The sequence below is a fragment of the Neovison vison genome, chromosome 5 (genome assembly GCF_020171115.1).
Source record: "Neovison vison isolate M4711 chromosome 5, ASM_NN_V1, whole genome shotgun sequence".
Classification (NCBI taxonomy): Eukaryota; Metazoa; Chordata; class Mammalia; order Carnivora; family Mustelidae; genus Neogale; species Neogale vison.
In genome coordinates, this window is record NC_058095.1 from 123,664,336 (window position 1) to 123,682,062 (window position 17,727).

Sequence of the window (17,727 nt, forward strand, 5' to 3'; positions counted from 1 at the left end):
ATCAATTGTCAATCCTGCAATTGATTAATCAAGAAAGCAATATAACCTAGAAAAATGTGAATTCATCAAAACAGATAAACAGTAAAGAAATGACTATTTGACAAGAAAGACGTTTCTGTGTGATTGCCATTAAAAAGAAAAAGATCTTGGAGCTGATCCTCAAGTGAACCAGGATCATGAATAGTGTGTAATACCTGCTTATTTAATAATTAGCCTATATAACTGGTCCATGCATAGTGATGAATTAAATCCAAATTGCTGAAATCACTAAGCTGAAAAAAATAAGTTAAAAAACACTGTCTATAGACCAGAATAATTTCAACCTGTGTTATTTTCTTCTGTTACTGAAGTGTTCAATAATGTCTTCTAATCATTCCTTTAATCTAAGCATTGACTTGGCTGTATAAACAACACAGTTGTTATGTTCACTTTTATAGTGTATTGTGTGGGTTTGAATGTTTTTCTTTTTCTTTTTTTTTTTTTTCCCCCTGAAAACTCTTTCCCCTTAACTCAAACATACATTCTTAAAAAGCAGCCTCATGAATTCAGAAACAGTAGAATGGTGGTTGCCAGGGCCTGGGGGTTGGGGGAAATAAGAAGATCTTGTTCAAAGGGTACAAACCTCTAGTTAGAAGCTGAGTAAGTTCTGGGGATCTAATATATAGGAAAGTGACTTATAGTTAACAATTCTGTCTTTATATACTTTAAGTGCTAAGATAGTAGATCTTAAATGGTCTTAATCACCCACACAAAAATTGTAATTATGTAAGGCTGATGGACACATTATTTTTTTTCTAAAGATTTTATTTATTTAGGGGTGCCTGGGGGCTCAGTGGGTTAAAGCCTCTGCCTTTGGCTCAGGTCATGATCCCAGGGTCCTGGAATCAAGCCCCGTATCAGGCTCTCTGCTTGGCGGGGAGCCTGCTTAGCCCTTCCCTGTCTATCTGCCTGCCTTTCTGCCTACTTGTGATCTCTGTCTGTCAAATAAATAAATAAAATCTTTAAACAAACAAACAAAAAAGATTTTATTTATTTATTTGACAGAGACATAGATCACAAGCATGCAGAGAGGGGGCAGGAAAGCAGGCTCCCCACTGAGCAGAGAGCCCAATGTGGGGCTCGATCCCAGGACCCTGAGACCATGACCTGAGCCGAAGGCAGAGGCTTAACCCCCTGAGCCACCCAGGCACCCCTGATGGACATGTTAAATAACCACATTGTGGTTATCACTTGGCAATGTATGTGTATATCAAATAATCTTGTTGTGTACCTTAAATTTATATAATGTGATATGTCAAGTATATCTCAATGAAGCTGGGGGGTTAGCTAATGCAATCATATTTTTCTTTTATAAAATTAGTGCTATAATTTACTTAGCAATCTCATAAAACAGCCTAAAATTTCTTATGAATGCCCTGGTAGATTATTTCCCCCCATGTTTGTCTAATTTTTTCACATTTTTTAAGCTCCTTAATAGCTCATAAACTCTATTTATAAAGGGAGTTAAAATGGATACTGCAGAAAAAAAAGACAAATTTAAATTACACAAAGTGTTCAAGGAAAGGTAACTGTTTGAGAGACCGCTTTCCAGTGAGATACAAAGGATGAGTGACATTCCTTGGAGGGACAACCTAACAAGCTTCTACATAGACATTACAGAAAACATGTAATTTATCTCATTCTTTTCCTACTAAGCTATGTCACTAGATGGCAAGTGCGTCTAAGTGTCTGATTATCAGAATAAGTTTGGATTATTTTAATTAATTTGAAAGCAAAGCTAATCATTTAGAAATATAACAATTTTTACCTGTTAGTTGTAATTTATAACCCTCTCAAATTATTGCACGCGATCAATAACGAGAGTAAGAACTGCTGGCATAGAGGACCTCCTGAATTTTAGTTGCTTTATTCTTGTGTAGGCTTTCATATGCTCAGAAGCTTTCTGCCCAGTCCTAAAACACGTTTTCAAAATCACTACTTAACTTTCCTCCTACTTTTTAAACTGAGATTATTATGATGACATAAATATTCTGGAATATAGAGAGAATAGTCTTTGATTAACATCTTTCTCCTTTATGATATTATATTTTTTAATGCAAATAAATGTAGGAAAAATATTTTCCTTCTCTGGGCAGCATATATGAACTAACTCTGCTGAAAATTCACTTTTCATCACAAATTTTTAATATAGTCAGCAAAAGAAAACTATAAAAATGAAGAAATATAAGACTCCTCTTATTGATATACAGAAATACCATTGTAGTTGAACTGTGCCAGCATAACAAGTAACTACATTTGGTAAAACTAATACATTTAGGAAAAACAAAGTTTTAAAACTGTCATAAAATATAGCTCATCAAAGCTACAGCAAGCACAGGACAAAATAGGTCTTACCCTGTGACAGGAGAGAGACACCAATTCCAGACCATGGGTGTTTCAAATGGCTTCTTTGGGTAAAATATGCTTTGTATGTACTATATAGAAGAAGAATGTTTTCTTCTTGTCTTTCTCATATGTTCTTGTTAAAAAAACACACACAAAAAACTGTCCCTTTCTTTTTAAATTTAATTTCTAAAAGTTTCAAGGATGACAGAGGTAGACCGAGTAACTCAAAAGAATGCAGATTCAGAGAAAATTTGTCCAAAGACCTACCTATTTTAAATGATTTTCCACTATCTAGGATCTGGGAATTGATACTAGTTAGCTGGTGAATCTAAAGATTTTAATATATTCATGAAAAGATTAAATTAAAATGTTAGCTCATATTAAGGAATTCTATCCATGTTAAAAATAAGGTATAGTTACAGGAAAATCTTAAAAATATATTTTTAGCATTGAAGAATAGTCTATTTTTGAAGAATGAACAACTTAGGGGGAGAAGATAAAATTAGAATAAAGTTATTTCAGATTTTGTCAGCACAGTGTTAAATTAAGCATTCTGTCATTGTAATAGAATGAGTGACCTAGGATGTCCTCTATAGTATTGCAAACAAGGAAACAATTCCTCTTTGAAATGAAATATTCTGTCACTTAATCATAGTCACAGAATTTCGGGTACATACTCTTATTTTAGAAGGAAACTACTACAATTTCATCCTAAAAGGGCGGAGCCACGTGATCGCTCTGAGGTAGTAATCAGCCCAAAAGCAGACAGGTAGGCTACACATTTTTAGTATTATTTCTTAATGCTCTTTTCACAAATAGATCACTCTTCCTTGCACCCCCCAAAATTAAAACAAGTCAGTTGGTGACTCTTCCCAACAAAATTTTATATCCATAGCAGATACAAAAATTAATGTTGTGACCCTACATTTCAAATCAAGTGGTGAATCCAGTGATTTCAAAAATAAAGCTGAGGAGAAGGGAATTTGGGCAAAGTGGAAGGGGAGGTGAACCATGAGAGACTATGGACTCTGAAAAACAATCTGAGGGGTTTGAAGTGGCGGGGGGGTGGGAGGTTGGGGTACCAGGTGGTGGGTATTATAGAGGGCACGGCTTGCATGGAGCACTGGGTGTGGTGAAAAAATAATGAATACTGTTTTTCTGAAAATAAATAAATTGGGAAAAAATAAAAAAAAAGCTGAGTGATCCCAGACTGCTCCGAAAAAATATCCTTCAGATAAGACAATCCTAACGTGTACTTACAAGAATGAGTTTCAAGTGAAATCCTGAAACTCAGATCAATTGGCCATTTCTGGAGGTAAGGACCATTCGGTTACCTTAGCTTTTAAATGCTCATTTGAGTGTCATCTATGAGCTAAAGTTGCACTTGATTGTTTCCGACACTGGTGCACTCAATGTAGGCAAATGCATACAAAAAGAGAAGGAAGCAGCAGCCTAAGACGTGTGAGAAGAAATATCTTTAGACAGCCTGAATTCAATTCTGAATTCAGAAACTCTGAAGACGCTAAAAATATTCCTGTCTAGATCTAGATATGGCACTAGACAGATTGGCAAGCAATAGATTAGAATGGAAAAGGTAATAAGAATTATGGCAATGTTCTTTTGACTATAAATTCTCATTAATTGACACATTACACTACTATGTGCTATAAGAGAGGTTTTAAAGAATGTTTTCTAGTAGTTAGTTCTGACTCCAGAAAAATCAAACAGACAGCAAAATCTTGCTTCTCTATGCTCCCACTCCCCACTCCCTGCATGAGAATATAATTTTGAACGATTTGGAACGGATCTTCATTCAGCAGGTGAGCCTGCTAGAATGATTATAAATTCCATTTATAATATTCAAACTGCTAGAGGAATTTTATGGATTATGGCTGTGGGTAGAATTTACTGTCCAGAGAATGTTATCTTTAATTTAGTGACCAAACCAGCCTCTAATTTATTTCTTGAAGCCTCTACAAGAATGAAATCTTTTTTTTTTTTTAACAAAAGATCTCATGGGTGCTTTTTTCTTATCATATTTAAAATACTGGGTTCAAAGGTCAATGTTTTTATAGCTTTGGTGATACAGTGGAGTTATTTAACTGGCACAAAATCCATTTAAAACAAAGCAAAAGAGAAATCATTATAAACTCATAGGTCTTTGCTGAGGTACCATTAATTGTACGCTGTCCTTAATTTATTTTTTCTGCTATTTTTCAAGCCTGACTATCAATTTTAAACCTCGAGTATGTGTTTATCCCTAGGAATATATTAGAAGTTATTTATATCATGGACTCTGCAGATCACTGTGAGACATTTTACTATTTTTCCAGTCCCTCCTTAAAGCAGGGGCTTTGATACAGCTGAGGGATCCTCTCTCACAGTTACCTGGGCACTACGGCAACCCGGACCCATCACTAACATCCATGAGGAACCATCATCAATGTAAACTCAGTTCCCAAAAACATTTAGAACGAGTGTATTTTTGTCCACAAACTGGAGGTAGTATCTCAGAGAATAAGTAAGAAGAATTTAAGCTTGGTTATTACACTTTAAATTGAAGAACGTTAGAGAAAATAAGACCTATACTTTAGGGAAAGTTCTGTTGTAAATGCCCTACTTGGAATCCTAGGGGCATTGAGGTGTTTTCCACTGAAGAAGGAATGAAATACTGTTGAGAGAATACTGGTGAGATGAGATAATCCCTACTTTGGGGCCCACTGAAATTTGAGCTGTAACAATTTTGCTTTCTCAGTACCACAGCAAAAAGCGACAGAATCATACCGACTTGGAGTTAGTATAAAATTACGAGAATTTGAGAAATTATTCTTAGGTTCTTAGAGAGTCTAAAGACCTTCATACCCATCAAATAGGACTTGATGGCAAGTTTTTGTCAAGTAGAAAATTAATTCTGCCAAATTGCGATTAAAATTTGGGAGTAAATGTTGGCAAAAGGAGGATGTCATCCAGCGGCATACATGATTTCTTAAGTCTCAGAGTGACATCAAAAATAAAAGAGGTTCTATCATCTAAACTGAAAATGGTTAAAATGTAATATTTGGTCAAAATAAAATTGACACTAGGCATTTTTGAGGTTACAACATTTGACAAATACTATACAAACTCAAAGACCTTTTTATTAAAATTATAGGTTTCCTGATAAATTTATCAATAATTGATATTTTCTGAATTTCTATTTAAAATGCAGTCATGCAGTTCATTGAGACTGGGTATTCAAAAATGTTTTCTCTCTCCCATGATGGTTTCAGGAAGTCCTAGGCCCTAATCTGCCAACATTTGTTGTTGTTCATTGAGCCATAGTTTCCAGCTCTGAGTATCTTTTAAGCATATACGTCTGAATAGGTGAAGTTACTTTAGTTCATTTCCTTGGATAGTAGAAAATAGTGACCTTTTGTTTAATATATTGGAAGGAAAAAATGACCTTTTGAAGTTTCACAGACTCAAAGCTTTTCTGTAGGTGCTGTTTTCCTTATCTTTGGTATCAGACTTCTAAAAAACTATTTATTTTCTATACAGGACAATTTTGTGGGTACTAATAAGTCAAAGGCATGAATCATACCATGAAATGGGAATATGAAAGGTGCACACAAAAAGCTCTGCAAATGCAAGCTACTGTATCCAATCGTTTAGAAAGTATTTTACATATTATAAAAAGTCCAACTTCATGAAGAAGTAAGATCTACAACTCTATAATCACTGCAAAACTATGAAACTCCTTTCAATTATTTAGTTTTTGAAAGGGCCACGCTATGAAAAGACTGTTAAATATTAATTGTTAAGTTATCATTATCATTTAACAGGGGAGAGATTCTAGGACTTCCTGATAGGCCTATAAATCTACTCCACATACCAATGTTAAGTCCGCCTTTAGAATGTCCCTGGGTCATTATGAAAGTTTTGCACTATATCCCAAACTAAATACAATATCCATTGACCTGGCAGGTTCCTCGTTCTTTGCTTAAATATCAAAACTGTCATCCACTTGGTTTCTCAAGCCAAAGACCTTGACAAATGTATCCTGGTCTTTATCTTTTCACCCATCCAACCTCATGTAATCAGTCACATAATCATGTTTCTACTTTCTTGTTACCTGTAATAATAGTTATCCCCATGCCCAGTCATTTTTTGTTCAGGTCCTCGTTACTTTTCACCACAATCATGGAAAAGTACCTAACATGTCTTTCTGTATCTGGGTTTGCCCATGTCTAGTCTACAGCTTAAGAGTTTTTGGAGGATAGACATTCCCTCATGTCATTCTCAGAGTTTAATGCTTGAGGGGACATTCAAGAAGCCATAGCTTTCGGGGAAGAGTTCATTCAACCAATATTTAGAAGTGTTTACCAAACGGCCAACATAGTTCTTGGGGTTATGTGCATAACAGTGAACACCACAGCAAATTAGAAGAGAAAGAGGTACAAGGAAAGTGAAGGAGAAGATGCAGGAGGAGGAGGAGGAAGAAGAGGATGAGAGAGAGGGAAGAAAAATTGTTTTCTCCGGTTTTTGGTAGATTAGATAGAGCAGTTCACAGCCAAGATAGGACTCATATTTAATATACTTCTGAGCTAATTTTTCCATCTTTTACTTGAAAATATTATGTTTCTAAATGTATTCAATTGCAATGCAGCTTATTTCACTTTAAACTTCAATTTTTAGTTATTTGAGATAGATGCATTGAGCATTTCTCTGATACAAAGCACAGTACTAAGCACTGTAGAGATGTGAAAATTATCTTTAGCAAAAGAGAAAATCCATATGCATAAACAGTAATACAAAGATTCAGGTAGATGTGTCTTATAGTAAGAAGGCATTCCAGAATTTCAAACAGAATTTTAACAGAAAAATTACTTTCTGAAAAATATTAGTATGTAGGAAAATCTATTTTAGTTAATTACTGAACATGTATGAGATACAGAGAATAGTATTCCTGAAAAAATCAGAAGTAAAAAAATTAGGAAGTTTATATTATTTATAAATATAGTTGTACCATTTAAGTTCATATTCTGAACTGGATATTAAGTTTTTATAGTTAATTGCATAACCAATTGGGAGCCTGAGCAATTCTTTAACAGAAAGTTGAGACAGTCAAAACCATGCTTCAAGAAAAATAATTTATCTTATCAGCAGTATTTATAAGAATGGGAATTCTTAAGAAAGGTAATTTAGACCAGAGATGAAACGTACATAGAGGGATGAAAATCTATTGGAGAGGAAAGACTCAAGAGGAAGAGGGAATATGCGATGTACAAAATTTCCTGAAGAGGTTTGTCAAGATGAGGAATAGTGAAGATGTGTCCCTAAGAAGTGAGATAGAATGTTCATTAATAATAATATGTTATAAAGTATTTTTTCAATCATGTTTCTAATACCCTGTGCTGTCATTGAGAAAAATATTACCTTTGCCCCTTGAGAAAACAGAAGATTGGAAGAGTTAATTTTCGCCAAGGTCACACAGACAATAAACAGGTAAAATTCAAGTTTCAACTTACATATTTGCATCACAAATTCAGTGTTCTCAATGTGCATGTGTCCAGAGCTCCATATTTTAAAAATGTGGAGTATAATGATGACTAGAACTCACTGTCTTTCTACAAAGCTCATTACACTATTTAGCATCAATTATGACATGATGTAATGGAGATTCAAAGTATAATAACCAAATAAGGTGGAAAAGTGGAATTGTCTTTAACTTATTTGACTCCATAGACAGATGGTTATATGGAGGAAATGGCAATTATGTTAAAATAGGAGAGATTACCAGAATCTCTGTACTAGCTAAGAGAGGGGAGGTTATTGGAGGTCTAGGTAATAGTGTTACAAAGTATTACAAATAAAGGAAAGAAAAGGAAAACAATTATGTCAGGGAAAGTGAGCTTTCCTTGTGAAGGACAGCTCAGATGTTTTGTAGTTATGGTGAATCCATTCAGCATTTCTCTGGCAGCGCTTGACATGATCAGGGACATGCATGAGGATAATCATTACTGTGTGGACAACAGAGATTGACTATGGGACGAGTGAGGATATGTTTGTGGGTATGTTTGAGTATAGAAGGTTTAGTACTTCAAGGAATTTACTTTCAAGGAACTATAGGAATGAAGAATGAACCTAAGAACACAGAATGCAGAGGTTAGACATATAAAACAGAATACATATACACACTGTCCTCTGAGTAGCTGGAAATTATGAGACAACAAGTGAAAATATGGACAGATGCTGACGAAATGACAGAAGTTGAGATGACTCCAATCAACTTTCAAAAAAAGAATAAAAAATTCCCTGAAAAGAGTTATCAACAAGTATTGTTAAGAAGTATTAATGTTCAGGGCGCCTGGGTGGCTCAGTGTGTTAAAGCGTCTGCCTTCGGCTCAGGTCATGATCCCAGGGTCCTGAGATCAAGCCCCACATCCGGCTCTCTGCTCAGCAGGGAGCCTGCTTCCCCTCTCTCTCTGCCTGCCTCTCTGCCTACTTGTGATCTCTGTCTGTTGAATAAATAAATTAAACCTAAAAACAAACAAAAAAAGAAATATTAGTGTTCCACTGAAAGTTTTCTGACTAGGCTAGCCATCTTTCTCAGGGTATCTCTGCCATTCACTACTCTAGACTTTGGAATATTAGTCTCAATACTGTGTATCAAGTGAGTGATATATACGTTCAAATATCAATATGTATCTATACATCAAATGTCTCTATATATTCAAATATCATTGGTGAAACTCCAAAGCCTAAAATCCCCTTGAATGTTACCCAAATCACCTTCCAGAGCCTAAAATCCCCTTCAATGTTAGCCAAATCACCTTCAAAATGTCATCTGCAATTTTGAGGGAATGCTGTAATTCTAAAACCCAAGTATTATTGCAAGTAAATACACGATTCTTTAAAGTACACTGTGAAATTTTTAATATTTTTTTGCAAAGTTTATGTGTTATCCACATTTAACCAAGCCTGTGATATATTAGGTTATTTCTTTCAAATAGATTGGATTACACCCATAATACGAAACCATGGAATAAAAACCTAAAATGTCTAAGGAAAGCTTGTGAGATTTCTTAAAAATTAAATTAATTGCCTTAAGATGGCAGTATTGTTCTTCTTAAGATTTTAAATAGTTTGAGGAAAAGGCTTCATGAGGAAAGCCTAGGCTTTCTAAACACTGTGTTACCCTCACATAGACACATAAACCCACACTTACCAAAGAAATCAGTAAATGTAATATACATACAGATTAAACTAAAAGTCTATACAAACAGTGATAATGGTTAAAAACACAAGCAGTGCAAATCTGATTGACATGTTAGTTAATTAAAAGCAACAAGGAGAAAAGGTTTTGGATCACAGAGGGGATTACACACTACGACAAGTCTTCTAAATTATTTTGTTTCAGTGAAGAAGGAAGAATCAATACATGAAATTAAAAACAAACAAACAAAATCCTCCAGGAAAATATTCCTTGTAAATAAATGTGGTGAAAATACCGGTTTATTTAGAAAAAAATCTAATCAGGCAGAGGCCAAATTATGATATTTAAAAATGGGATGTATAATTGTGTGGAAGGGTAAAGATTCCTGATTATCAGTCGCCGGGGAGTACTTTTCACACAAGTTTCATTAACATTCAGTGTGGCTGACCCCTGTTTGGCCAAAAGCCTTACAAATCTTTATAGCCTGATTAATTTGAAATGGAAAATGCAGCAACCCTTACTCAGAGTTTCTGAGTTACTCAGAAGAAGAATCTATAAACACTTGCAACATGCAAGTCAAAGTCTTAAACACTCTAGAGGATAAAAATGACTATGACTTTACAGCTCATTACAGGTCACATATATAAAAAAATTACAGCAGCTAAAGGCACAATGGTAAAGAAGTTCATACAAAAACATGTTTTTAGGGACTGTATGCTAGGTTAGTGGAATTGTACACTGTATATAATGTCTTGCATCAGTATAGTTGTTTACTTAATCAGGCAATTTTAATCTTATCTGTAGCCTGAATGGCTAGGATGTTCTATAGTCTGTATTAGTCATTTAGTATATTATAGCCTTCTGAATCAAATGTAATTTCCTCAGGTTAATGTTGACCATCCTACAAAATCTCGGTTCTCAATTCCCACTTTACCCTTACCTAACTTTATACCTAAACAACTATCAAAACAGAATATAAGGCCTTTAAAAAATTATAAGCTTCAAATGTACTAGAAGGACATTTTTCTACATAATATTTACTTTTTATAGAGTTTTGTTTGGTTTTGTTTTTAATGAGATTGCATACTATTTCTGAAATATCATTTATAGGATAACTCCATGTACTTTGGAACAATTATCCAGGCACCAGTTGCCATGATTAGCCCACTTAACATAAAATTAACACAAAGATCAATGTCTGGAACAAATGGATGGAATCTCAACATGGAAATAAAAGTAAAGAATTATAATCATTCATTCAAATACAGAGAGTAATTTGAGACAGCATATTAAATAGTAAAGATACAAGTCAAAAATCACCTTTTTCCCTTTGAAATTAGACAAAGAAATTTACCTTTCTCAGAAATATAAGACCTTCCCCAGAAATTAGAAAAATTTTTGCCAAATTCCCCCAAATGCCTCTTTTTTGGACCTCTAGGAATAGTGATTTCACTATTTAGACAAGAATAACTTGTCACAGGACAACTCAAAAACTAAACATGTTTGATTTAATTTCAAATTTCAAAATCATCACCGAGACTTCTGTACATTGCTTATGCTCAACTCCTTAGTCAACCCATCATGGTTGATTTTATGATTACTCTCACACCATCTGCAATACAGTGCACGGTTTTGTCTTCAGAAACATTTTATATATTTTTTCTTTCGGAAAAGATAGTATGGTTCCACCATTTTCAGTTATCAGAAAAAAATTGTTTGACACTTGAAAATAAGACAAAAAGATAGTGTATCCTTTCCTTATCATATGAGGGCATTGCCTCCATGTACAATGTCTAATAAAATGTGTTTAATTCATCTCTTTGTTTACTATTGATTAAAGGTCTAAGACAGTGATGTCACATTTTTGGTATCTAGGAATCTTTAATTTCAACTTTACTGAGGTACTTAATTTGTAATCATGGTAATTTGATTGTATATACATCATGAAAGGATATTCCTATCTAATGAACACATCCATTACCCCCATAAATATAACTATATCTATATACACATAAGTATACATATGTGAGAACCTTTATTTACATTTTACTCTTAGCAAATTTCTATTATACAGCACAGTGTTGTTAACTACAGTCACCGTGTTTTATATTAGATCTTATTCATCTTAAAGCTGAAAATATGTGCCCCTTTACCCACTTCCTCTTTCCCCCCACCCAATTAAAATCACTGTTAACTATCGATTTTAGCATAAAAGAGATGCATACAATTTCTGATCAGTGCAACAAACAATACCAATTCTTAATGGCATGTGGGACATTAACCGGTTTGCAATCTAATTTAGCAATTTAGTCCTTCTATAAATAGGCCTAGCTTCCAAGTTTCCCTCATTAAATGAGGTGTTAAAAACTTTAGCACATGTTTGTTTTGTATTTGCCTGAGTGATAATTTTGCCATTTAGATAATTATATTTTGATATGTTATGTACCTGTATCAACATCCAATCTATACCTATATCTTATCTGATGATTGTCTTCTATCTGGCTGCATTTGTTTTCCATAGTTTGGCTGAGTAGAGTATTTTGAACCACTTGATGGGCACCATCAGTCCCAGATGGGGTTCCAAGTAGGAAATGTATCAATGCCAAACTTTTCAGTATCCATAACAACTTAGTACATTACTCTTTATTGGTGCACTTCTCATTATGTGATGACTATAATAGCTACAATATGGTGATAAATATTCTTAAATAATGACCTGGAAGCAGTTTTATATTATGCTATCATCAAAAAATACTGATGATATATTCATAAAACATTATTAATTCTCTATATGGAAGATAACACACATATGTAAATTAATAAAATAAAAACCATTTTAAATCTTGTGCTTTGTCAATTCTGTTAGAGCCAAATGAATTAGCATAACTTTTCAGAGACCTCCAACAATCATGTAAATCTCTCTATTTTGCCTCTGTTATATAAATCTACACCTTGATCATATGCTAACTGTGGATTTAAAATCTGATTTTTTTTACGCAGAAATGACTATTAACAACAATATGTACACTTAACAGTATTTTCCAAATATAACCTTAAATTCCCTAACTTTTTTTAAAATTTGACAGACAGATCACAGGTAAGCAGAGAGGCAGGCAGAGAGAGAGGAAGGGAAGCAGGCCCCTTGCTGAGCAGAGAGCCTGATGCAGGGCTCTATCCTAGGACCTTGGGATCATGACCTGAGCCGAAGGCAGAAGCTTTAACCCACTGAGCCACCCAGGTGTCCCCCTAATGTATTTTTGAAAGACATGTTAAGACTTGAAGTGAGAGTGAAAACTAAGGGAACCCTACTTATAAAAAACAAAATAGTATTCGGTAATTTACATGCATCAGACATGCGTCATTTAATTAAAGAACAATTCATCCATCAACTGGGCAACACATTAAATGCAAAAAGACTTTAAATGTTAACTTGTGTATTTGTGTGTTTTAACTGCAGTTCTACACAGAATTTCAAATTACACTACAGCCACAGCATTTTCCTTGAGCTCAGCACACACCCTGAATCTTCCTAAATTGTAGATTGTCCTTGAGCCTGACACTACACAGTTACTCTTCATCCAAACATCTATATTGCCTTATAGACCAAATCACAAGTCCTCATTTTTAATCTATATTTCTGTATTAATTAGTCCTATATGTTTTGTTCTCCTTTTTTCTATATCTATATTACTGCTTTATAAATTGCACTGCTATATCTATTATCCTATAATTAAATATTTAATACCTAAAAAAGGATATAATTATGCATTTAAAATTATTCAAGAAATTGCACTATCAGATATAAATTACCATTACTCACACACACAGTTGGGAAATAAATTGGCTTTCTCTATTGATTTATTCAGAATTGTCCCCCTATAAGAGTAAATGAAATTATTGTTCATACAAGTTTCAATCTAAACATTACACAGAAGTTTTTATTGAGGATTACTTTGGAAGTTGATTGTATATATTCTGATTTCTCTCCATTGCCGTAAATTTATCTTACTTCATGATCCTAGAGTAAGTTTTATTGCCAAGTGTCTTTTTTTGGAAACACTTGAAAAAAACATTGTTTTCTTTTCTCCCTGATAAATTTTCTGAATTAGGCATTTGTCTAACACAATCAAGAATCTCATCGAAAGAAAGAACATCACATTTGGTCAAGGAGCAGCCAGTGGTATAAAGCAGAGAAAGTGCTAGAAGTGTCAATAAAGACTCCACATTCACAGAGCATGCAGCAACAAAAGTAAAAGGCATTTAATAACTTACTTAAAGTGTGAAGAATATTATGAAGAGGTCATAAATAATTATGGGTGTTTAGAGCAAAAAATAAAATTCACCGACTCTTAGAATCTTAGGACATGTGAAAGTTAAAGAATGAGCAGAAATGACCTGTGCCGTATAAGGGGTAAGGTGACGAATGGGAAGGAAGACAGAGTCCCTGGACATGCCCAGCACCTCTGTGATCCTGATGCCCAGCAAAGGGAGAACACAAGGAGATGCAGCTGCCGACACAGGAAGCACCCGTCAGACAGTGTTTGAAAGGAGAAAATTGTTTCTTTCTACGTGTCCTGGGAAGATAGGGATTTAAATGACCAGATCTGTGTTTTTAAAACTTCTTTGCCGAGTCCATGTGCAGCATGAAGGGGAAAGTGGCAAGAATAGTAGAATTTCTTATTTTGTAGCCCTTGTTAGGGCCGATTTAATATCAAAATCTGTTTAACTCTTCAGGCCTGCTTAGCCAGAGTGACTCCATATTGCCTGGGTAGCCATACTGTTGTTTACATCCACGGACTTCATTTTGGGAATAAGCACCCCCATAGTTCCTGGTAGGGTTCCCGGTATCAATTCCTGGAATAAACGCCTTAACAATAGAAGCCACATACCTTGGGTCTGCGGTTATGCCCTATAAAACCAGCCTGTGAGATCAGGAGGGGGTCGCTCTCTTCGGAGGCAGCCCTGGCCGGTCAGTCTGACTTCTAATGTTTGGCATAGAATAAAGCTTCACATAACTTTCACTGTTTCTCAGTCTTGTTCCTTTGATAATGGACCCCAACAGCCCTAATGAAACACTATTATTTTATAACACCAGTGGAATAATGGTTCTAATCAATGATTACCAATGGCTCCAAAAATAACATAAAAAGAGTTAATCAGGTATCGTGTGTCTCTTTATGGAAAAACACAAAACCATGAAGAAGACTTGCCAAAATACTTAAACCTGAATCAGAGGAAGACTTCTTGCTCTATTGACCAATTTCCAGAAATATAAGAATCAATAGAGTATGTGAAATGATATCATAGAAAAGACCAGCAAGATCTATACCAGGGGAAAGCATAAATCGAGCAACTAGTTCCTCCAAAATAAATTAGAAGGAAAGGAAAAGAGGTTGAGGGCACTATAGATTAGTGATGTATCAGTGACTGCAGTATATGAAACAGATTTTAAATCTGATTCAATGAAGTTCAACTATAAAAACTCATTCATATACTAATTTGGAAAAATTTAATACTGAATGTCTGCATAAGGATATTTTTAAAAAATAATTTTAAGTTGGAAGATAATTATTATGTGTTTTTTTTTAAATCCTTGTCTTTTAGAGATACATGCAAAAATATCTGTAAATGACATAATGTGATGTCTGAAATTTTCTTGGAAATAATCCCAGGAGAAGGTCAGACTTGAATAGGAATCATAAAGTGACAATATTTTGGTCTGGGTAATAAGGATTTGTTATACTATTCTATTTTTACATGTATTTAGAATTTTGCAAAATTAAAGATAAATCTCAAATGAGCACCAGGCTTAGAACTTATGAATGTCACAACCTCACAAAGAGCTATTTTTTAAATCTGCATATTAAGGATAACAGAGTATTGATGCAAGATAACTTATGCAAACTAGGAATTCCAAGAAAAAGCGCATAAATGTTCTTGTTGTTATTTTAATCAAATATACATTATTATAGTTTTATTCAGTGCCTGACAGATTTGGAAGGTGAACCTAGGTTTTTGCAATTGATATATGAAACCTGAGGAGCATGCCTAAATTATAGTATACAATATGATTGCTAGCATTTCCTTCTTTTCTCTACTCTGTTCTTGAAAACAAAAATAGCATAGTTTTAAATGTTTGAGAGTAGAGTCTTTATCTTACACATTCATTGACAGCCCACTACTTGTATCATATTTGATGCTATTAGCTACTAAAACAGATTTGAAAGATGAAGGGGAAGATCCAGAGGAAAGGGATAAGGGAAAAAAAAAAAAAACGGTATAAATGGAACAGTGGTACCCTAGAGGAGATTCTGACACTTGTACCGTGATATTATAGGACTTTTTCAGAAGAATTAAAAAAAAAAATTGTATTTTCCCTGTTAAGAATTAGAGAATGCCATCTGATGAGGGAGAGGTGGAGTAGAAACGAAGCAAAGGACAAGAGATCTTCTACAGGTATAAAAAGTGAAGTAAAACTAATAGGTAAATATGGGGCACCTCGGTGGCTCAGCTCTGCCTTCAGCTCAGGTCATGATCCCAGCATCCTGGGATCCAGCCTCACATCAGGCTTCCTGCTCAAAGGGGAGCCTACTTCTCCCTCTCCCTCTGCCATTCTCTTCACTTGCACTCTCTAGCTCTGTCAAATAAGTAAATAAAATCTTAAAAAAAAAAAAAAAACTCATGAATTCAAACTCAGGTTTCTAGGAGATAACCACAGTATTTTTTTTTTAAACACAATGGAGAAATGTTGTGCTATAGTGGCTGAGGCTTTTTTGGACAAACTAATTCAGATAATGAACGTATTGGCAAAGGAGCACATACAATATGTATTGGGAAATGTCATACCAATGCACCTAAATGTATAAATTGTCCAGTTAAATAAGAACTGAATAGTTCCTATTGATACATGGAGATACATACTTCTAATCCATGTGAGACATATGAACTATGCTTTTATAATTTGTATTCATGAATCTTTTGAAAGCTATATTATACTCTGTAACGTTTGTTTGAGATCATTGTTATTATTTAAAATTCTTGTTTAAAATTTTCCAAATATTAATACCACACATAAATATATTAATGGACTTTTTTCATTAAATAAACTTTTAAATTGGCATCTTCTGCTGTACAGTGTCTTTTTTGTGTATCTCAGTACTAAAATTTAATTCATTTTTTAAAAATCAATTAACTAACTAATTTTAAGCAGGCTCCACACCCAGTGTGGTGTCCAACACGGGACTTGAACTCATGACCCTGAGATCAAGACCTGAGCTGAGATCAAGAGTTGGATGCTTAACCAACTGTACCACCCAGGTTCCCCAAAAATAATTTAATTCAAATCCATTTCCAAGCAACCAGAATCTTCCTAAAGACTGTCTCACTCAAACATTTACCAGTTTATATTATAAAACTAGTATCAACCCGGGTCATTCTACGTTGAGTTGAAAACATTCCTATATCTTTCCAAAAAGATAAAAGGCATTTTTTTAAAGGCTTTTGAATCTCCGTGATCGTATTTTCTTACCTGGACACCTGAAACCGGCCATGCAGTTTGGTATCTGGATTTAATCCTCAGCTGGGTATCTCAGCTTTATGCTTATCTTTTAGAACATCTAAGATTTTTATAATTTATTATGGCTCAATCCTTCTTAATATTTCATTATCTTTTTCATCATCAAATGGTCTTAATTCCCTTACCACATGTGTTACAGAGGTTTGTATGCCATTTATCTATAGGCACGTGAGTATAGCAATTGCTTCTGAAAATAAATTTTTAAAGACGTGTTTGAAGCTGAAATATGAGATAAAGCTATGTAGAGCTGCATACTGGAAAACTTAAAAATTAAATGACAGTAACTATTATCTACATAGTGCATAATAGCTACCAATTTTACCCTAAACTCTTGTCACCAAAAAATACTCATTAAAAAATAATCATTATTACTTGGGTCAAAACTGCTGCTCAGAGCCAAGTCCCATCTTTCAAATGTGGAGTCTCTGCCTTTTTTTTTTTTTTTTCCTCTCCCAGTGATATGAGCTATCTTTCCCAAAGAAAACATGATCTGAGTGCTTTACACTTTTCTGACAGAATTCATAGATTGAATATTTTAAATGATAAGGGTCTCTTACTGACTTCTCATTTA